Below are 22,228 nucleotides of genomic sequence, written 5' to 3' on the forward strand. Positions count from 1 at the left end.
GGATTCGACTTCATGGGTCCTTTCCCTTCTTCGTACGGTAACACTCATATACTTGTCGCTGTTGATTATGTTACTAAATGGGTAGAAGCTATACCTACAAAAAGTGCTGATGGTGAGACCTCTATAAAAATGCTTGTAGATATTATATTTCCTAGATTTGGAGTACCTAGATATATTATGACTGATGGAGGTTCTCATTTTATTCATGGAGGTTTTAGAAAAACTCTTGCTAAGTATGGTATTAATCATAGAATTGCTTCTGCTTATCACCCTCAAACTAGCGGTCAAGTAGAATTATCAAATAGAGAGATTAAAGCTATCTTAGGTAAGACTGTTAATAAATCTAGAAAGAATTGGCCTAGCAAATTGAAAGAAGCACTATGGGCTTATAGAACTGCTTATAAAAATCCTATGGGAATGTCACCTTATAAAATGGTTTATGGAAAAGCTTGTCATTTACCTTTAGAACTAGAGCACAAAGCTTATTGGGCTGTTAGAGAATTAAATAAAGACCCTAAATTAGCCGGTAATAAGAGGTTGTTGCAATTAAGTTCTCTAGATGAATGGAGAAGTGAAGCTTATGAAAATGATAAACTCTTTAAAGAAAAAGTTAAGAAATGGCATGATAGAAGGATCATCAAAAGAGAATTTAATGTTGGAGATCAAGTTCTGTTGTATCGGTCTCGTCTCAGATTCTTTGCAGGGAAATTACTCTCGAAGTGGGAAGGACCATATGTTGTTGAGGAGGTGTATCGTTCAGGAGCGATTAAAATTAGCTCTCTCCAAGGCAATGCCACACAAGTGGTGAATGGACAAAGATTAAAGCATTATATCTCGGGCGATTCTTATAATGTTGATGTTGATATTATTCAAGTAGAAACACCGGAGGCTTTCATCAAAGGACAAATTGACGAGTCCGCCGTAACCGGACTTTGAATAGGTAACAAGTATAGGTAATAAAAAGTCCGCGTTTACCTTTCCGAACATTATTTCTGCTGTTTTTGGAAAATATGAAAAATTACGGAATCGAAACGGAGTGGAAAAGACGCGCGAGGGCGTGCCACCATAGGCCGGCGCGGGCCCCACCTCGGCCGCGCCGACCTATGGTCTGGCCGCCTCGTTGCCCCTTTTCGACTCGTTTTCGGCCTGGAACCTCCCTTTTGTCGTAAAAATATTTGCTATATAATCCCCCGGACCCCTGGAGGTCCGTAATATCGTTTTCTCGTCGTGTTTTGTTTCGAGCTGTTTTCTGCCGGATTTGTTTTGATCTAGAAGCACCATGGCCTCCAACAACAAAGACAAGGGGCCTTGGAGGGAAGAGATGGATGAGAGGATCAACAAGGAGAAGGAGAAGATAGCGTCGGCAAAAGGAGAGTGGGAAACTACGAGGAGTAAGCCAATTTTGGTGGGATCGGTTACATACCGGGCGTTCTTTTTCTCATAACTTGCAGTGGAGCCCTTCCGCCCGCTTCCGGACCTCGACTCTTTCCCTTGTGTGGAGGAAGCAATACGGGTTGCCGATGAGTTTTGTGATCAATATCGTGCTCTCAAAAGGGAAGTGGAAATACTTCAGGAGGAGAACCAGCCGACTTCGCGGAATGTCGGAATATTACTCAAACCTCGAGCACAAGGCCGTCACCGCCACACTCGGGTAACAATGAGTCTCTTCGGGTTTTGGTGCAGAATTACAAAATTGAGAAGCTGAAGCTGAAGGAGATCCTTATGAAGCGCGAGAGGAATCCATCACCACCATCACCGAAGGAGTAATTCATCATCGGTATTGGCATCCCCTTGGTTTGTTCCAAGCTTGGGGGAGTGCCGCGGTATCACATCACCACCACCTTTATCTTTTACTATCAAGTAGTGTCATATCATGAGTAGGGAAGTTATCATATAGAATAGTATGCAATGTGGAAGTATCTCTCTTAGTTAGTTATCTATGTATCCGTTGGTGTGAGTTATCGTTATGGAATATTAATGAGAAGTCTTATCATTTACTTTTTGCACACCTTATTTTAGTTTGCAATCTCCATTATATGATTACTCTTGACATGAGTATTGATATCACTTTGGGAGCATTAAGTAAATCTATTTGGTTTTGGCAACCTTAGCATTGGTCAATAGCAACAACATCTTGATGTTTAATGAAGGAGAGAAATACTGTTGACGTCAGAAACCCACTGGCGGGCAGTGACTGGTCAACACCGTAGAGCCGGGAACAACTAGGGCTGCGGCTGGCCCCAGTCCCTCAGAGCGACGGCCCGCAAAGCCTCCTGGTCGCGCGCCGATGCAAATTGCAAGGGCGTGCCACCCGACCTATACCCGGTCGGGAAGGTGTGGATGATGCCTCGCTTAGTTTCCTGCAGGGCACACACGTACACGTTAAATACGAGCCTCGATCGGCTCTCAAGTTGTCTCCGTGAATCGGCTCATGGAGCCGATTCACCCATGATTCGTCCAAGGTGGCCGAATATATGGTGGTCCTCGCTTGATCAAGATAAAGCGTATGAGATCCACGACGATCCGGGGTTTTCACCGCATAATCGGATCATCCTACTCACGATTGGGCCTCGCGCTCACGCACGGTGATCGTAAGCCAGCCCTAGACAAGGCCTAAAAACCAACACTAGGTTGATCCTCGGAACGTCCCGTCTCAGGGGCAGCAAACTACACCCTACATGCCGCTGGATCCTCCAACCCTTTGTAAGGCCTAACTATTGCGGATATTAAACTAATCCTTGATGAATCAAGGAGCGATCGTAACGGATCGGATCTACTAAACGATGATCAAGCGGGGTGCCGTCCCTGCACCCATGATGAGGTACAAGGACGGCTAGATGCGCAAGGGTTGCACTACGAAAGCATATGATACTAAGAACAATGCTAACCCTAACACATCTATGATAACTACGTTGCTCGCCATCAAAAAGGCTTCGAAGACGAGCAACGCATGAACAACTAGGCAGGCTCGTGCCGCCTAGATCGCGAGATGCGATCTAGGCGAGCATGGTGCTTACCGGAGGAACCCTCGAGACGAAGGAGTTGGCGATGCGCCGAGATTGGTTTGTGTTGAACGTTGGTTGTTGTTTATTCCATAAACCCTAGATACATATTTATAGTCCAGGGGACTTTCTAATGTGGGCGTGCACTAAACCGTGCGCGGATAAAACTCTAACTTCTAAACTAAGATACGATCTAATATTTTGCAGATACATGGGCGATTTAGCCCAACTTGGTAAAAAAGGCCGATTCACGTAATTCTTCCATGTACATATCTTCAAGTCCATCTTGATCGCGGCCCACCTCTAGCTTGGTCAAATTCCGGTGATAACACATGCCCCCCTGGTTTTGGAAATGACATTTCCAAAATCATTACGCCTTTCTTTCGTAGGGTCATGTCGTGGCAGAGGCGTTGCAGTTTTTTCCTCGAGGGGTCCTCTATGATGACGTCTTGCCTCCTCGCCCTCTCTGCACGACTTGACGGTTCTGGCACCACGTCCTCGGGAACTGCTTAGGCATTACCATATATTCCCCTTTTTACTCGGCCACTTCCTGTAGCTCTCGTCCTCATCCTCCCGGCACTAGCACTTCCAAAGAAAAAACCCTCCTGTGCCACCATGTCCTCCTCTTCGTTGGATCTTTCTGCGCAGTCCTCCCCCTCCCGCGAGCCGACGCCGGAGTGGAACCCGGAGAAAGCCCATGCGGCCAACATTCGCCGCGCCATCGAGGCCGGGGATGAGCCAAGCCACGACTTCTCCACCCGGTCGGAGGACGACCGGTCCCCGACCGACGGGGAGAGCGACCTCCGCTTCCTTGCCAATGAGGAAGCAAGTGGAGGAAAGCGACGACGACCTCCTTCCCTGGGACGGGGCCCCCTCCTCCGAAGAGGAGGGGCAGGAGGAGGAGGAAGAGGATGACAGCTCCTCCGACGAGCCGCCGGCCAAACGCCACTGCCCCTGGCCCGGCAATCTCAGTGATTTCGACAGCGACGACGACGACGCTGATGAAGAAGACGAGGACAACGAGGGTCCTCGCCGGCGGTCGCTACGGCAGCCGACGATGAGCCGGCCGGGGAGCAGCGCCGACGACGGCGATGATGGCGACGATGACGAGGGCAGCAACGGCCCCTAGATAGGATTTTAGCCTAGGGCCGGCAGTAGTAGACGGGCAATGTAGCCCCTAGGATCTTCTTTTGAGAGCAATCAGCTCTTTATGTAAGAACTCTAGTTGATCAATGGAGAATTTCCCCAACTCGATCTTGTCGTCCTTCTTCATGGTAATTTAGCCGATCGCCCTTTATACCGAGCTTGCCGACTGCCAATCCGGTCGGTGCTTAAGGAGCCGATGGCAATGCATCGGACTCTCATGGCAAACTCGAGGTGGATCCGTCCGGACCTCCATCCTTAGGACGAGCCGCAATCGTGCAAATCCTAGATCCTGGAAATGCAAATTCAACTGCACGGAATACTGGATCTTAGCGGCATTCTCATCTTCCGGATCTTCTTTGCCACTGTCCTTGTAATGCTTCATCTCTTTGTGGCACACCTGGTCCAGAGTCCGTCAGCGATTGTTGCTTCTTCCCATTACCTCCAGCCATTCCCTTCTGCAATAATTCACCCTCTCTCGACGAGTTACGATGCGAGCAAGCCGATTTCAACCAAATCGGCTCCATAGAACAAGGAACCTTAAGGGCGAGCTGCCCCCGAGCCTTAGTCCGGGCGAGGATAAAAGCGGACCAGCCGATTGAGCCACCATTGGTTTCCTGATCGTATCGGCTGTGTTAGGTTCAAAGAGCCGGCACTCGACGGATCTCGGAAAGGTCAGCCGCTCCCTTGAACCAAGGAACCTCAATGTAGTGGCCTTTCAGCCCCTCTTAATTCCATTCTCGTGTCTTGCAACATTAGATCGGCTCATCGCTTCCAGCGGACTAATGTAACTCCTGGTGAACATGTTGGGAAACGCCCTAACATCCTCCGCAGCAAATCGCCTCGTCATGGTTGGGGGACTTGAGTCTTTCCTTCAAGGACTTCCAACTCTCTCTGCGAGCCCCTAAGTTGCAATGCAGCAACCAACCGATTGTAATCAAATCGGCTTTTGAGGGCAGCGAACCTCCAGGGCGAGTTGCCCCCCGAGCTCCTTTGGTTCAATGCAAGAGCTTTTGGTGAGAATGCTGATGAAATCATTACCCTGGCCACACCCGAGGGGGATCCTACAGCCAATCGGTTGGTCATCGGGCTTATATTTGCAACCGTTGTACTCTTTGAGTCAATTGCCCTGCATCGGCTTTCTGTATCCTTAAGTCGATGTCTGCACATCGGCTGTGCTCAAAATTTTTGGAATTTTTACGGCCGATTTTATGTATCGGCCCCCATGCTTGATACTACTATTTCATATCCTCGTGTATCATCCAGAATGTGTGCCCCCGAGCCGATTCTGTCAAGAATTGATGGTATCGGCTCTTTAGGTAGTCCCTGTTGGGCCAAATGTTGATCCCAGTGCAGAATAGATGGTGAGGATAATTTTGGCCGATTGCTGGAATCGGCCTCCACGTTGCTTGCTTGGTGAAGGTTTTGTAATGTCCCTTCATAAATTTTTTGGGGGGCCGATCACAGGGATCAGCCTTGTCACCTCTGTCCATCGATGTTGTTCTCGCTACACGGTCAGTCCGGTGGATAAAACCAGCCTCACCCCGTTCTTCGTTACATCGATGCGTTCGCAGTCGTCCAGATTGATGCCCGAGAGTGGCTCTTGGCCTGATGTCTCCCAAATGTCCATGCCGGCTGTCGAAATCTCAGCTGAGTCATCTGCGTGGACGACTTCCACTTCATCTCCATCCCACTGTATTAGGCATTGATGCATCGTGGATGGAATGCAACAATTGGCGTGGATCCAATCTCTTCCCAGCAAGACACAGCATAGGTACTCTTGCTGTCGACGATAAAGAACGTCGTAGGGACAGTTTTCCTTCCTACGGTCAGATCCACATTCAGAACACCTTGCGCGTCAGATGCTTGGCTGTTGAAATCGCTCAGTGTTACGTTGGTCTTGATAAGATCTGAGCTGGAGCGTCCCAACCGACGTAGCTGGAGCGTCCCACCGGGCGTGCCAGAATGTGTTGACGTCAGAAACCCACTGGCGGGCAGTGACTGGTCAACACCGTAGAGCCGGGAACAACTAGGGCTGCGGCTGGCCCCAGTCCCTCGCAGCGACGGCCCGCAAAGCCTCCCGGTCGCGCGCCGATGCAAATTGCAAGGGCGTGCCACCCGACCTATACCTGGTCGGGAAGGTGTGGATGATGCCTCGCTTAGTTTCCCGCAGGGCACACACGTACACGTTAAATACGAGCCTCGATCGGCTCTCAGGTTGTCTCGTGAATCGGCTCATGGAGCCGATTCACCCATGATTCGTCCAAGGTGGCCGAATATATGGTGGTCCTGCTTGATCAAGATAAAGCGTATGAGATCCACGACGATCCGGGGTTTTCACCGCATAATCGGATCATCCTACTCACGATTGGGCCTCGCGCTCACGCACGGTGATCGTAAGCCAGCCCTAGACAAGGCCTAAAAACCAACACTAGGTTGATCCTCGGAACGTCCTGTCTAGGGGCAGCAAACTACACCCTACATGCCGCTGGATCCTCCAACCCTTTGTAAGGCCTAACTATTGCGAGATATTAAACTAATCCTTGATGAATCAAGGAGCGATCGTAACGGATCAGATCTACTAAACGATGATCAAGCGGGGTGCCGTCCCTGCACCCATGATGAGGTACAAGGACGGCTAGATGCGCAAGGGTTGCACTACGAAAGCATATGATACTAAGAACAATGCTAACCCTAACACATCTATGATAACTACGTTGCTCGCCATCAAAAAGGCTTCGGCACGAGCAACGCATGAACAACTAGGCAGGCTCGTGCTGCCTAGATCGCGAGATGCGATCTAGGCAGCATGGTGCTTACCGGAGGAACCCTCGAGACGAAGGAGTTGGCGATGCGCCGAGATTGGTTTGTGTTGAACGTTGGTTGTTGTTTATTCCATAAACCCTAGATACATATTTATAGTCCAGGGGACTTTCTAATGTGGGCGTGCACTAAACCGTGCGCGGATAAAACTCTAACTTCTAAACTAAGATACGATCTAATATTTTGCAGATACATGGGCGATTTAGCCCAACTTGGTAAAAAAGGCCGATTCACGTAATTCTTCCATGTACATATCTTCAAGTCCATCTTGATCGCGGCCCACCTCTAGCTTGGTCAAATTCCGGTGATAACAAATACACTTAGATACATTACTCTATTATCTCTATGCTTAGTATTCTAAGGTTAAAATTGCTTGTGCTTATGAGAAAGATACATGGTTGTTTCTATCATATGTATATTTGTTTGTTTCCCTCAACCTTTATGCTTGCTATCAAACCTTGCTAGCCAAAGACCTGTATCGAGAGGGAATGCTTCTCATACATCCATAACCTTAAACCAAACCTTTGCCATTTGTGTCCACCATATCTACCTACTACATGGTATTTTCTGCCATTCCAAGTAAATACTTCATGTGCTACCTTTAAATGATTCAAACTATACTACTCCTTATTTGTGTCAATGTTTAATAGCTCATGAGGAAGTATGTGGTGTTTTATCTTTCAATCTTGTTGGGCAACTTTCACCAATGGACTAGCGGCACATCCGCTTATCCAATAACTTTGCAATAAGAGCTGGCAACGGGATTCCCAGTCCCAAATTAATTAATCAAAATAGACACTCCTCCATGGTTTGTGATTGTTGGACGGCACCCGAAGGATTCGGTTAGCCATGGCTTGAGAAAGCAAAGGTGGGGAGGAGTGTCAACATAATAAAACTAAAATAAAAAGGGCACTCCTTCATGGTATGAGATTGTTGGCAGGCACCCGAGGATTCGGTTAGCCATGGTTTGTGAAAGAAAGGTTGGAAGGAGTGCCACCCAAAAATAAAATAAAATGGGAGCCGCTCTTTGAGAGTTTGTCTGGCAAGGGGGTTAGGGTGCCCGCTACCATTCGTTGACAACAACAAACACCGCTCAAAATCTTACTTTTATTCTCTTTATATGATTTCAAAACTTGAAAAGCTCTAGCACATGATTTAATCCCTGCTTCCCTCTGCGAAGGGCCTATCTTTTACTTTTATGTTGAGTCAGTAAACCTATTTCTCTCTATCTCAAGCAAGCAATTGAGTTGTTGTGAACCAATCATTTATGCTATGATTCGAGTTGATCATGTCTTTTATACTTTCTTGTTTAGTACCAATTTTGTCCGAATGAATATGACTTTGAAGTATTCAATGATTATGAAGAGATTGTCATGCTTAAATATGAAGGCTCAGCTATAAATTCTAATATGAAAGCTTTGCTTAGAAGTACAATCTGTTAGTAGTTCTCTGACCAAGAACAAAGTTTGCCATCACTAATTATGATTTCTTATGCACCTTTACTTGTGATTTCTCTTTACTTATTTCGAGATGAGTTATATGAGGAAGTTGTTTACTAGAATGTCTTGTGTGAATGAATATGATGCTTCTTGTCCGTATTTTATTTATCGACTCTTCACTCCATAAACATGTGGTCTTGTTTATCGAGCTCAGTTTCGCTTGGGGACAAGCGAGGTCTAAGCTTGGGGGAGTTGATACGTCCAATTTGCATCACTATTTTGTATCATAATTTGCTGTTATTCATTGATATATTTCATATTGGGACACAATACTTATGTTATTTCATCTATTTTGCATGTTTCATCATCATTGGAGGATCAAGCACCGGAGCCGGGATTCTGCTGGAAAAGCACCGTCAGAACGCAATATTTCGGAAGATCAATTGTGGAAGGGAATTTCACGTAAATTCCTATTTTTCCAGATGACGGAGGGAGCCAGAAGGGGAAGAAGAGAGGGGCCACTGTGGGCCCAGACCATAGGGCGGCGCGGCCCATGGCCTGGCCGCGCCACCCTATGCTCTGGGGGGCCCACGACCCTTTTCGCCTCCTTTTCTTCGCGTACTCCTTCGTCCCGAAAACCTAAGCCAGATAGAGGACCTCACGGAGGGTTACAGCCGCCTCTGCGGGGCGGAGAACACCAGAGAGAAAAGAGCTCTCCGGCGGGCAGGAATCCGCCGGGGAAATTCCCTCCCGGAGGGGAAATCGACGCCATCGCCATCGTCATCGAGCGGGACATCATCTCCATCATCATCATCATCATCTCCACCATCTACACCGCCATCACCACCGCTGCACCTCGTCATCGCTGTAGCAATTCGGGTTAAATCTTGATTGTTTGATAGGGGAAACTCTCCCGGTGTTATTCTATACTTGTTGTAGATGCTATTGAGTGAAACCATTGAACCAAGGTTTATGTTCAGATTGTTATTCATCATCATATCACCTCTGATTGTATTCCATATGATGTCTCGTGAGTAGTTCGTTTAGTTCTTGAGGACATGGGTGAAGTCTAAATGCTAGTAGTGAATTATGGTTGAGTAATATTCAATGTTATGATATTTAAGTTGTGGTGTCATTCTTCTAGTGGTGTCGTGTGAACGTCGACTACACGACACTTCACCATTTATGGGCCTAGGGGAGTGCATCTTGTATTCGGTTGCTAATTGCGGGGTTGCCGGAGTGACGAAACCTAAGCCCCCGTTAGTATATCGATGCAGGAGGGATCGCAGGATCTCGCAGTTTAAGGCCGTGGTTAGATTTATCTTAATTACTTTCTTGTAGTTGCGGATGCTTGCAAGGGGTATAATCACAAGTATGTATTAGTCCTAGGAAGGGCGGTGCATTAGCATAGGTTCACCCACACAACACTTATCAAAACAATGAAGATTAATCAGCTGTATGAAGCGAAAGCACTAGACTAAAATTCCCATGTGTCCTCAGGAACGTTTGGTCATTATAAGTAATCAAACCGGCTTGTCCTTTGTGCTAAAAAGGATTGGGCCACTCGCTGCAATTATTTCTCTAGCATTTTATTTACTTGTACTTTATTTATTTGCAATATCAAAACCCCCGAATACTTGTCTGTGAGCATTTACAGTGAATCCTTCATCGAAACTGCTGCCAACACCTTCTGCTCCTCGTTGGGATCGACATTCTTACTTATCGAAGATACTACGATACACCCCCTATACTTGTGGGTCATCAATGCACGAGAAGCATTTCGTCTCAGTACAAGGCTTTGGCTAGCAAGGTTGTTTGAAGCAAACACAAGTATGAACAGGTACCGCAAAACTTACACAAGAACATATTGCAAGCATTATAAGACTCTACACTGTCTTCCTTGTTGTTCAAACACTTTTACCAGAAAATATCTAGACCTTAGAGAGACCAATCATGCAAACCAAATTTCAACAAGCTCTACGGTAGTTTTCCACTAATAGATTAAACTACATGATGCAAGAGCTTAAGCATGATCTATGAGAGCTCAAAACAATTGTCAAGTATCAAGTTATTCAAAACCATATGAAGCATTTTCTGATTCCAACCAAATAGCAATTAACGAAGCAATTTTTAGCCTTCGCCATGAACATTAAAGCATAACTAAGAACACAAGTGTTCAAATGAAAAAGCGGAGCTTAATATCTCCAATACAAGGATTGTGGGATCCAACTTTATTCAAACCAAAACAAAAATAAAAGCAAACAGACGCTCCAAGTAAAGAACATAAGATGTGATGGAATAAAAATATAGTTTCACTAGAAGTGACCTGATAAGTTGTCGATGAAGACGGGGATGCCTTGGGCATCCCCAAGCTTAGATGCTTGAGTCTTCTTAAAATATGCAGGGATGAACCACCGGGGCATCCCCAAGCTTAGAATTTTCACTCTTCTTGATCATATTGTATCATCCTCTTCTCTTGACCCTTGAAAACTCCCCCCCCCCCCACACCAAACTTAAAGCAAACTCATTAGAGGGTTAGTGCATAATCAAAAATTCATATATTCAGATGTGACATAATCATTCTTAATACTTCTGGACATTTCACAAAGCTACTGAAAGTTAATGGAACAAAGAAATCCATTCAACATAGCAAAAGAGGCAATGCGAAATAAAAGGCAAAATCTATCAAAACAGAATAGTCCGTAATGACGAATTTTCCAGAGGCACTTAACTTGCTCAGACGGAAAAACTCAAAACTAATGAAAGTTGCGTACATATCTTAGGATCACGCACGTAAATTGGCAGATTTTTTCGATTTTTATATAGAGAGATCTACGCAAATTCGTGACAGACAGCAAATCTGTTTCTGCGCAGTAATCCAAATCTAGCATCAACTTTACCATAGAGACTTTACTTGGCACAAAAAAATGATAAGGAGAGGTTGCTATAGTAGTAACAACTTCCAAGACTCAACAAAACAGTAGTAAAATAAAACCATGGGTTATCTGACAAATGATGGAAATCTTTGTCGCACTTATCTGCTAGCGCAAAACTGCCTTTCACCGTAATTGGTCTCTTGGGTCCAGGGAGCCTCCACAACAAGTACGTGTAGTGGGGTATTGTCATGAATCTAGCGTACGCGGGTTGTCCCAATAAAGCATGGTACTGTGACGGGAAATCCACGACTTCAAACTCCAGCCTTTCGATCCTGTAATTCTCTCGGGTTCCAAACTGAACGTCGAGATTAATCTTCCCCAATGGATAACTTGGCTTGTCTGGTGTGATACCATGGAAACGCGTATCCGTTGGTTTAAGTTCGCCAAGGATAGGTTCATCTTCCTCAATGTATCTTCGTACATAAGGTTTAGACTGCTGCCTCCATCTATAAAAACTCGTGACACATCAAATCATGCGATCCCCGCTTGTAAGATTAAAGCTGATTGCCCTGGTCGAGGAACTTGCTGCGGGTGATCCGCTATGGTGAAGCCAATGTCCTGTCCCGACCAATTTAGATACTCTATTGTTGGTGGAGGCATCTTCTCTGCCATAAAAACTTGCCGAGAAATCACTTTCTGAGCTCTGTTGGATGGCCTGGCCTTCTGAATCATCGAGATCGCGCCGTTGGTGTCGATATACGGAGGCGGTGGTGGTGCTGCCGCTATTCTGAGCTGGTGTCGATTTTCATCCGTGATTGCGGAAGATGAACCTCGCTCCTTGGCCCCTGAGGGTATCTGTTTGCTGCCTGTGCATTGGCATGCCCTGCAAATCTGTTTAACGCCTAAAAAGTTCGGCAGTCTTTCTGCAAGTGTCCTGACTGCCTCTTTCCATTATTGTCGAGGTAAAAGTGCATTTGGCATGGTCCGTTCATCATATCTTCGGGAGATACATACGGCCTCTGGAACCTTGGACCATTATTTTGCCTATTTTGACGAGGGCCATCCCTGTAGTCACTACGCTGCTCACCGCTCTTTTGATAATCATCTCAATTATTTCCTTCGTTATTCCCTCGGAAGCCGGCCGATATTTGGCCGGGACCGTTATGATCTGAATACTGGCAAGGAAAACGCCGTCTATTTTGGAAGTTTCTGCTGCGATCTTCCTCAGGTGACCTATGTTGCTTGTTGTTGACGTCATCCTCTCCATCTTCCCAACGATTTGCTATCTCCATGAGTGCTGCTATTGTCTTTGGATCAGTTCTCCCTAGATCCTCGATGAAGTCCTTCCTTCGGATCCCTCCGACAAAAGCATCTATCGCTCTCTCGTCAGATATATTTTCTACCGAGTTTTTGATAATATTCCACCTCTGTATATACGCCCTCATCGACTCGTCATATTTCTGTCGACAGGCTCTCAATTCCTCTATCGACGCAGGCTTCTTGCATGTAGACAAAAAATTCTTTACGAACAGGTCCTCAAAGGTTTCCCAACTGTCGATAGATCCAGGTGGTAACTTCTTGATCCATGATCGAGCTGCGCCACTTAGATACACCTGGATACTTTGCATAGCCGTTTCCTTAGTTCCACCTGTCAATTTTACTGTCTCCAGGTAATCAACCAACCAATCCTCAGGATCTTGCAATCCGTCAAACTTCTTATAACTATCAGGAAACTTGAAATCTGACGGTACTCGCGTTTTGCGGACTCGTCGAGTAAAACAGGGGAGTCCGCACAGATCTTCGTCATCTACTTCAGGTGAGTGCCGATGTTCTCTCCTCTCGTGTCGTGCTCTATCGACCCGAGTTTGCGCCGCTGTGTCTCTTGCCGACGTTCTTGGGGGTTCTTGCACTGCCACTGTAGGTCATGGACTATTTTGCCTCGCAGCACCTTCGGGAGGTGTGCTTGTTCCTGCGAACGCTGTCCCCATAACTCCGACTCCTGCCAAAGCCATGTTATACAATGCCTCTCTTGGATCTCCAGCAGGCGGCCTGTTCGCCAGTATAAAGGCCTGTGTCGCCATATATCCTGCTTCCGGGGTTTTTGGGATAATATTCCCTCTTGTGTCAATCGACATGGACATGTCGAGGTTCTGGATCAAGTTCTCCCTATCTGCCTCCGGTATATTCTGCAGTCGAGATCTTGCCCTGTTATGACCATCTCTGTGGTTGTCTCCCGAAGTTCCTGAATGTCGGCTCAGCTCAGCCCTTCGCCTACTTGACACAGAAGCAGTGGCTCTTCTCTTTTCGAGTTCAACTGCCTGTTTTTCGAGCTCTCTTCCCTTACGGGCTAGCCTATATTGGTACGCCTGCAACTCTGTGACTGTTGCAGTGGTATTCATCAGCTCCGTGCCATTCATGGCTCTTGTCGCTCTATCCCAAGCTTCTTGCGGGAGCTGCACTTTGTCTCTAGGTTCGGGACCGATGTATTTGGTGCCCAAACCTCGCGTGAGATCAGCGGGATCGACGTATGGATTTCCCAAATTATCGAAAGCCTCTGATGTCTCCGGCTCCGCTCGGCTTGCTTCCTCAATGGCGTACACTTGGTGATGTGTTGAAGCTTGATTGTTGTCGATATTGGTAACACCGTCGTATAGATCGGCGAAGACCTCACGAATAGAAGCAGATATGTCGATGAGATCGAAAGCGTCGACACTATTGGAGTCGCTGCTTATATTTGAGTCCGCAGACGACCCGACGGATATGTTGCCAAAGATCTTGACGAGTTCATTGCTTGATGCAAGCTTGGTGGAGATTGCCGACGAAACCTCTTCACCGCCGGACTCGAACGATGAAACCGATCCCGATGAATCGGAACCAGCTGCAACTGATCTCGCCGAATCTGACCTTGCGAGACGATGAGATTCTTCCTTCCCAACGCGGAAGTGGAACCTTCCGAACGCCATGTCCATGGGCTCCTCCAGGTACGCATATGCATCCATACGGGAGGGTGGGTGAGGAACAAAATCGACTAGAGCGGTTTCGATCTGTTTACCTCGATCCATCGCGTTGCTTGCTACCGAAGATGCTGATGATGTTGAACGTGCCATCCAGATCAGAACCTTGTCGCCTCTAGTTCTCACAGACGGCGCCAATTGATAAAGGATTAACTTATCAATGCCTACGGGTTGTAGACTAGGGTTTAGTTGGAAGTAGAGGGCAAGTAGGTCTCGAAGGTTTCAGCCGGAAAAGTACTCGGCTGCTATGAAAACTAGGGTTGCGTGGGAAAACAATGAATCGATCCTTTCTTTGTCCCTCGACTCCCCCTTATATAGGAGGCGGAGCCGAGGGTTTCGTGATACACAAGTTTACAGAGTCCGGGAGGGTTTCTGATCCGTCCCGCAATAGTTACAAGTCAATATTCCTAATACAATTCTATCTTTCCAAACTATTTCCCGATTGGGCCTCTATACTTTGCCAAACTTTGGGTCGCGGGCCTTCAACAAACCCTGGGTATCTTCTTCGGCAGGCCCATTGGGGATGCCTATGTCACCGTCACCCACGCCGCTGATAGACTCCGTAGCGGACCTATGTTCCAACCTCTCCGCCCTCCGTCCTCCGCACCGCTACTTTTGAAGTTGTTGAATCAATTTGGTGGCATGTCGGCTGTAATGAAGGTCGTACACGAGTTGGAGGTTGGCAGCAGGCGGGATCCTCGAGCAAGCCGCTGCCGAGGATGCCCATCATGGCCACGCCGACATCATGAAGCACCGCTAGATTCTCACACGGAAGACGGAACGCTCAAGCTCCCGGGGGGCACAGCGCCGATTGCCTCGACCGGCCGGCCTCTTCCCACTCGGCGACCAGCCTGGATGCCAGATCGACGGGCAATTCTTACTACCGCCGCCACATCCTTCGCACATTCGTTCCTGCCCCATTCCACCTGGGACAGATGGGATACCTGGATCAGGTGGAGGCGCGCAAGAGGAGCGGGGCAGGCGGAGCGCCGTAGGGAGTCGCAGCGACTGAAGGCGCGTTCTGGAGGCGCTTGCAGACCCGGGGTCAAAGGCCGCCATCGGAGTTTCTGAAGGCCTTTGAGTTCCTCCTCCCACACCTCCTTCCTCTCCTCCTCCTCCACACCGCCATGACGGAGGAGTGCCGAGCCTGATCATGCCCTCCCCTCCCCAGCCAGATCTGAGCAGGGAGGCATCGGATCCGGCGCCGCACCCCACCTCTGGTCCATCACTGGTAGCAGCATCACCGTACCTCAATGCCGGCCAGATATCCCATGGCCTTCCTCCAACCACGACCATACCCCGGATGGGTCTCACAAGACTCACTCCTCGCCATCTGCATCATACTCCCTGCAGTTGGTTCTCGAGCTCCATCTTCCCTGCCGCTCGTACCACACATGCGCGTGGAATCTGCCATCCTGGGGTTCCAGGTACGCCCTTTACAGTGATTTAGCCCTTACATGATTTGGTTTGTGCAGTACCTGCCGGTTTATGATTGGTGATGTCTACTCACGCTTCTTTTCCTGTAGACAGTGTTGGGCCTCCAAGAGCAGAGGTTTGTAGAACAGCAGCAAGTTTTCCCTTAAGTGGATCACCCAAGGTTTATCGAACTCAGGGAGGAAGAGGTCAAAGATATCCCTCTCAAGCAACCCTGCAATCACGATACAAGAAGTCTCTTGTGTCCCCAACACACCTAATACACTTGTCCGATGTATAGGTGCACTAGTTCGGCGAAGAGATAGTAAGATGCAAGTGATATGGATGAATATGAGTGGTAATAGCAATCTGAAATAAAGATGGCAGCGAGTAAACATGCAACAGAACAATAAGTAAGCGGTGATTCGATGTTTGGAAACAAGGCCTAGGGATCATACTTTCACTAGTGGACACTCTCAACATTGATCGCATAATAAATTAATAACTTCTCCTCATTTGTGCTACATACACTCTTTTGTTGGATGACAAACACCATTCGTTGTGTAGGGCTAATAGAGCTCCCTCAAACCGGAGTTAACAAGCGCCACAACATTCGGCATTCATATTTAAGTAACCTTAGAGCATAATAGATCTTTGCAAAATAAACCGAGAACTAACATAGCATACACACTTTCACCATTACACTATGAAAGGGGGAATAGATCACATCAATACTATCATAGTGATAATTAACTCCATAACCTACAAGAGATTATGATCATAACCTACGACAAGAACTACACGGTGCACACACTGTCGCCTTTACACCATGCAGGAGGAATAGACTACTTTAATAACATCACATGAGTAGCACATAGACTAATAGCGATACAAAGCTCATCATATGGATCTCAATCATGCAAAGCAATTCATGAGATCATTGTATTGGAGTACGAGAGAGAGATTAACCACATAGCTACCGGTACAGCCCTTAGCCTCGAGGGAGAACTACTCCCTCCTCATCATGGGAGCAGCAGCGTTGATGGAGATGGCGGTGGTGCCGATGGAGAAGCCTTCCGGGGGCACTTCCCCGTCCCGGCGGCGTGCCGGAACAGAGACTTCTGTCCCCCGAATCTTGGCTTCGCGATGGCGGTGGCTCTGGAACTTTTCTCGTATCGTCGCTTATCCGTCTCGAAGATTTAGGTCAGGGGCTTTATATAGGCGGAAGGGCAGCCTCGGAGGGGGCCTGGTGGAGCCAGACCATAGGGGGGCGCGCCCACCCCCTAGCCGCGCCGCCCTATTGTCTGGTGGCCCTGTGGCCCCCCTCTGGTTCCTCTCGGGTGTTCTGGAAGCTTCGTGGAATTCTAAGATGCTGGGCGTTGATTTCGTCCGATTCCGAGAATATTTTCTTACTAGGATTTCTAAAACCAAAAACAGCAGAAAACAGGAACTGGCACTTCGGCATCTCGTCAATAGGTTAGTTCCAGAAAATGCTTCAAAACGATATAAAGTGTGAACAAAACATGTAGGTATTGTCATAAAACAAGCATGGAACATCAGAAATTTTAGATACGTTGGAGACGTATCAATTGGCATCACCACAACAATAACACATAGGTGGGAAATCTACACCACCACTCAGTCAAATGAAAATGCAATACATTATAGATATCACGGCCATGGTAGTTAGAAGCGTGCGAGGCTACTGGTTATGTTGACATTGCATCCTGATACGTCTCCAACGTATCTATAATTTCTTATGTTCCATGCTACTTTTATGACAATACTCACATGTTTTATACATACTTTACATCATTATCATGCATTTTCCGGCACTAACCTATTAACAAGATGCCGAAGCGCCAGTTGTTGTTTTCTGCTGTTTTTGGTTTCAGAAATCCTACAAAGGAAATATTCTCGGAATTGGACGAAATCAACGCCCAGGGTCTTATTTTTCCACGAAGCTTCCAGAAGACCGGAGGGGATATGAAGTGGGGCCACGAGGGCCCGTACCCATAGGGAGGCGCGGCCTGGCCCTTGGCCGCGCCGGCCTATGGTGTGGGGCCCCTGTGCCCCCTCCAACCCTACCCTTCCGCCTACTTATAGCATTCGTCGCGAAAACCCCTGTACCAAGAGCCACGATACGGAAATACTTCCAGAGACGCCGCCGCCGCCAATCCCATCTCGGGGGATTCAGGAGATCGCCTCCGGCACCCTGCCGAAGAGGGGAATCATCACCGGAGGGCTCTACATCATCATGCCCGCCTCCGGGTTGATGCGTGAGTAGTTCATCCTTGGACTATGGGTCCATAGCAGTAGCTAGTTGGTTGTCTTCTCCTCTTGTGCTATCATGTTTAGATCTTGTGAGCTTCCTAACATGATCAAGATCATCTATTTGTAATGCTACATGTTGTGTTTGGCGGGATCCGATGAATATAGAATATTATGTCAAGTTGATTATCAATCTATCGTATATGTGTTGTTTATGTTCTTGCATGCTCTCCGTTGCTAGTAGAGGCTCTGGCCAAGTTGATACTTGTAACTCCAAGAGGGGGTATTTATGCTCGATAGTGGGTTCATGCCTCCATTGAATCTGGGACGATGACGTAAAGTTCTAAGGTTGTGGATGTGCTGTTGCTACTAGGGATAAAACATCAATGTTTTGTCTAAGGATATTTGTGTTGATTACATTACGCACCATACTTAATGCAATTGTTTGTTGTTTGCAACTTAATACTGGAGGGGTGCGGATGCTAACCCGAAGGTGGACTATTTAGGCATAGATGCATGCTGGATGGCGGTCTATGTTCTTTGTCGTAATGCCCTGATTAAATCTCATAGTGATCATCGTGATATGTATTGAATATTTATTTGTCAATTGCCCGCCTGTAATTTGTTCACCCAGCATGTTATTTATCTTATTGGAGAGACACCACTAGTGAACTGTGGACCCCGGTCCATTCTTTTACATCTGAATACAATCTACTGCAATCATTATTCTCTACTGTTCTTTGCAAACAAACATCATTTTCCACACCATACGTTTCATCCTTTGTTTTCAGCAAGCCGGTGAGATTTACAACCTCACTGTTACGTTGGGGCAAAGTATCTTGATTGTGTTGTGCAGGTTCCACGTTGGCGCCGGTTTCACTGGTGTTGCACCGCACTACACTCCTCCACCAACAACCTTCACGTGTTCCTTGACTCCTACTAGTTCGATAACCTTGGTTTCATACTGAGGGAAACTTGCTTCTATACGCATCACACCTTCCATTTGGGTTCCCAACGGACGTGTGCTTCACGCGTGTCACATCCTTTCAGGCAAGACCAAGTTTTGTGGTAAAGAAATGCATGGGCAGAAATAGTAGAAGCTGTTTATATATTCAGGTGGAGAGTGATGAGACTGCAGTATCTCCTAATTGGATATATGCATTAGCATACACAGACACATGGACATGTTGTTCTTTGATCTCAGCTTGGCCTGATTGAATGTGCTTGTTTGTTTAGTCGCTTGATCGACTTTGTGTGTTTTGCAGGGCGAGTGACAGTTGCGGGAAGTAAACAAGAGAGAATGGGAGACCATGACTGGGGATGACCTGCTGTGGGCGATTGTGATTCGAGGACTACATTGAATCCTTCAAGGTCTACGACGGATGTTTGGGTAAACCGATCGGAATGAAGTGACTTTGAGATTATCGAGGAGGATTAATTTGCTAACTTGCTCCTTTTGTCACTCCGAATTCATAAATTCAAATATTTGATCCTCCTTGGGGACACAAAATGCTTGCAGCGCCCCTTAGTGTAGCTTAAATCTGTTATATTATCTTACAAAGAGCATGTCCTTGGAATAATCGCAATAGTAGACCAGAATTGTTTGAGAACCCCTATTTGGCCATTAATCAGTTTGTAATTTCTGAAATACACGATCTAATTTCCCCTGTACATGACCCTAACTATTTAATGACAGTTGACATCTCGGTTTGTTTATGAAAGTAACCATGAAGCAAGTCTTAGTTTCTATCTATTCATGACGCTAGAACAGCCTTTCAACGGATAGGATTGAATGCATCAGGGCAGCTTAGTGATCACTATATTAATATGCCAGGATACATTCACGGACTATAAGTGCATAACTGAATGTTTGAATTATTTTCATGAAAAAATGGAGTTGCGGCAAATATGCTATATATGGAGTGCTATGCGATTTGTGGTGTGTGGTAATTTAATGATAGCAGAATGAAAGTGTGTTTGTGTAAGGCGTGTCGTTGTCATGAGTACGTTGAGTGGTTGAGTGGGAGTGTGGTTATATGTCCAGAAAGTTGTAGTTGATCTTCTTATCGCTGATGAATGAACTAAACGGTCATCCCCTGACCAGGTTTACTACGACTCGCATGATGCAGTGTGGTGCCGGTGAGGAGGACCAAGCAAGAAGTAGACTATCAGCCTTTGAGTTTCCTATCACCCTTGACATCGAGAAGATGCCACCCCAATTAAGCCGTCTCTGTACTACATGTACCAATGATCTTATGGTGGCTAGTTATTTACGATTATCTATGGTTCAACAAAATGTTTTGAGAAAGTTACACTTGTTCAGACTAACAACTCAATCAGCGATTCTAAGTAGTGAGGTTTTGGTGATTCTGCAAACACCTGCCATCCTCAGTTTCTAGGTGGCTGCCAGTGACTGAAGTTAGTGCATCCAAAGGTCGATGCAAGAATATGTTTGCATTACGTAGTTGCATAGACAGACAAATTACATGAATTCAGCTTATCGTGCGTGTGCATGGCATTTCTGCTACAACTGAGATTTTGCTAGAGTATCTTATTTTAGTTACAGCATGGTGCATATCTGCTTGAATCCATGCTTAAACCCCTGAGGAGATCAGGTCTTATGACTGTTTGTATGACTAAATTAATCTTCTAAAAACAAATTTTTGATGCCAGTTGTTGCTGTTCTGAATATGCGAAAAATGCTTTGTCAGATTCAGTGTTACCGCTTAAATCATTTACCTTTTGAAAGCTTTAATTACATTGCCTTTTTTTGTTCATGAAGATTGGTCGTATATTTTTTCCTTCACATTACCTTTGAGGACAAGATATAATTGATGGTGTTAACCTGCCACACGTTAACTGTTTACAACAAAGAATATATATGAGTCATACTTCTTTGATCTGATTCAGCTTTGATTTTTCCATGCTTGCATTGATTCCTTAAGGGAAAGATATATTTGATGTTCATTTCGTGCCTGATGTTTAAACAAAGGGAATTATACAAGTCATACTTTTTTTTGGTTCAACAGAGTTTTTTGATGGTGATTATATGGACTAACATGAATCGGAGACAAGACGAGGTGCCAGTGTACCACAAACTAAATTTTCCCTCATCTCTTGATCCTCATGCCGCAGGTGCTGATCAGAACATACAGATGGATTTCTCGCCAGTTATTTCAACATGCATTAGTTGGAGAGATTTCGTCGGCAATTACATGACACGCCGAACATCATGATCTTATTTCAGATTTTTAGTCATCTAAGCACGACCAGAAGACTAGACCGATTTCGTTTGTAAAAAAAGAGCCTCATTCAGTGCGATAAGGTCAAGACCTAGCCATGTGATTCAATCTATCGTGCAAGCAAAGCAGCTGGATCCAATCTAGACACGTGAGGGCTAGCTAAAGATCACCTGATGGAATAAAGAGTTCCAACATTAAATGAACTGTGACTTACATATAGATAAGTGGAGTGCTTTTGGAAAGTGCATCGTTGAACCGGCCGGCATATGCTCCTGGTGGAATTCAGACTGACATTGGTCCAGGTGTTTGGTGGGGCCCACACAGCAGCTGATCTACTTTTCTGATACAACGCGATACAAAATTACATATACAATACACAGGTGGGCCAAATGCATTTAAGAGAGGAGTGGGGCGGCGCGTCTCCCCCAAATCACGCCCTCTCTCTCCTCAGTCCTCCACTCATCCTAAATCACATCTCCAGTACAGAGCGATTGTCGGGGCGAACGGCGGCGCGGCGCTAGCGCGAGGAGAGGCTGATGGTGGAGGCACGACGGCCGTCGGGCGGGCGGTCGGCGGAGGAGCGGGCGGACGGCGGAGGCGGACAACGTCACGGGCGTACCTGCCTGTGGTGGTGCGGGCATGGCCAGGCCCGCGTGGTGTTGGTTAGCGGCGGAGGGAGCCTCGACGAGCGGCGCTGTCGATGCGCCTGATCCGGTGAGGGGCTGGCGTCGGGTGACAGGGCGGCGTCGAGGACAGGGCAACGACGGGGACGGAGCGGCGTCGGGGGCAGGGTACCGTCGAGCTAGCGCCGGGGACCGGGTCGGCGTCGAGGACATGGCGGCGTCGAGGACGAGGCAGCGTCGGGGACAGGGCGCCGTCTCGGACGGGTCGGCATCGGGGGACATGGTGCCGTCGAGCTGGCGTCGGAGATGGCGGCGGCGTCGAGGACGGGGCGGCGTTAGGGACAGGGCGCCGTCTAGGACGGATCGGCGTCGGGGACATGGC

The sequence above is a fragment of the Lolium rigidum genome, chromosome 5, assembly GCF_022539505.1.
Source record: "Lolium rigidum isolate FL_2022 chromosome 5, APGP_CSIRO_Lrig_0.1, whole genome shotgun sequence".
Taxonomy (NCBI): Eukaryota; Viridiplantae; Streptophyta; class Magnoliopsida; order Poales; family Poaceae; genus Lolium; species Lolium rigidum.